A 2,175-nucleotide genomic window follows, 5' to 3' on the forward strand; every position below is an offset into this window, starting at 1 on the left:
CATGCTTACTACTGGCAGGTGCAATGTCAAATCCTTCTCACAGGTTGTAGCTGGTGTGACTTTGTCATCTGTGCACAGGAGTACATCCTAGTTGAAAGGACGTATAGAGATCTACAGGTTTCAAAAACTATAAGAGAGAAGGTTGACCACTTTTATTTTTACCACTACTTGCAGAAGTGTCTATCTCGCACCTGAATGGATCCCCTGCATGGGTGCCAAGTTTAGTGGTTTTATGAAAAATAAGTATTTCATAAAATGTTCAACAGTTCAGTTAATCAATTACACATCTCTAACATTGTATTCAATCTTGCATTCTGGCTATTCTGTGTTTACTTGATTTCTTTCCCCCACCCCTGTTACTCATTGCCTAATTAAAGCCAATACAAGCTCCACACAAACTGATATTCGGCCTTGTCTCAGGATGGTAAGTTGGTGGTTGAAGGTATCCCTCTAGTGGTGTGGGGGCTGTGCTTTGGCAAAGTGGGTGGGGTTATATCCTTCCTGTTTGGCCCCGTCCGGGGGTATCATCGGATGGGGCCACAGTGTCTCCTGACCCCTCCTGTCTCAGCCTCCAGTATTTATGCTGCAGTAGTTTGTGTCGGGGGGCTAGGGTCAGTTTGTTATATCTGGAGTACTTCTCCTGTCTTATCCGGTGTCTTGTGTGAATTTAAGTATGCTCTCTCTAATTCTCTCTTTCTTTCTCTCTCTCGGTGGACCTGAGCCCTAGGACCATGCCTCTGGACTACGTGGCATGATGACTCCTTGCTGTCCCCAGTCCACCTGGCCGTGCTGCTGCTCCAGTTTTAACTGTTCTGCCTGCGGCTATGGAACACTGACCTGTTCTCCGGACGTGCTACCTGTCCCAGACCTGCTGTTTTCAACTCTCTAGAGACAGCAGGAGCGGTAGAGATACTCTTAATGATCGGCTATGAAAAGCCAACTGACATTTACTCCTGAGGTGCTGACTTGCTGCACCCTCGACAACCACTGTGATTATTATTATTTGACCATGCTGGTCATTTATGAACATTTGAACATCTTGGCCATGTTCTGTTATAATCTCCACCTGGCACAGCCAGAAGAGGACTGGCCACCCCTCATAGCCTGGTTCCTCTCTAGGTTTCTTCCTAGGTTTTGGCCTTTCTAGGGAGTTTTTCCTAGCCACCGTGCTTCTACACCTGCCTTGCTTGCTGTTTGGGGTTTTAGGCTGGGTTTCTGTACAGCACTTTGAGATATCAGCTGATGTAAGATGGACTATATAAATAAATTTGATTTGATATTCACTGCAACACACATTATTGATATACGTCGTAGATAAACAAATTATTATTTTGCTGCTAGCAAATAAACACATGTACATTTACACTGGCTTGGCCCATGCTCTGGACCGGATCAGAGACGGCACAGTCCATAGGCAGCGCACCTTGTTCTTCATCCCCCTCAGTCGGAGCAGGAGGTTTCAGTCTTCTTTCCCAAACACCAGGTCTCTTTTGAATGTGCCAGTTCCACGCGAAGAAAAGTAGTAACAACACCTCTTAGGTATTGTCGCCCCTCAATTCTTCCCTCAACAAAGTCACTTTCGACGAAATGTGTACTACACACCTTTGTGTGTTTGGTGACGACGTACTGCCATGCCACCAACCACCTTTTTCTCAGCTCTACATCGACCGTGAAACGATGGAAGCTCACAATACCATTACATTTGGAAGAAACTGAACACAGAGGCACTGAATAATGTTCATTAGCACCTCCTTCGCGGGGCTGTAATTTAAACGTAGTCATTGCGAACTATTTCAGTCAGAAATGCATCGACGATAGCTAGTAAGCTAATGATAAAAACAAGAGCAGAACTCGCTCCGGAAGTCATCAACCCGATCGGAAGTAAATTAGAATGTTGGAGGCGGTATAATGCATAGAGCCTATTGAGGCAGAGCCCCACCTGTTCTGAGACCCACATTTTTTTGGGGGGGGGGGGGCATTAATACGTGTTAATTTTGGCATTAATACGTGTCACACATCAGTTTGCAAATATAATTGAGTTAATAAAGCCGCATACAATCATGGTCTCTTTTTGTTTTCTTGAGTAAGGCAGCTCCAAAATGCAGGTGTTTCAGCCTAACTCAGTGCTTTCTGTGGTGGTGGGGCGGGCCAGCAGAAAATGGGAGCATTGCGCCG

The sequence above is a fragment of the Salvelinus sp. IW2-2015 genome, linkage group LG8, assembly GCF_002910315.2.
Source record: "Salvelinus sp. IW2-2015 linkage group LG8, ASM291031v2, whole genome shotgun sequence".
NCBI lineage: Eukaryota > Metazoa > Chordata > Actinopteri > Salmoniformes > Salmonidae > Salvelinus > Salvelinus sp. IW2-2015.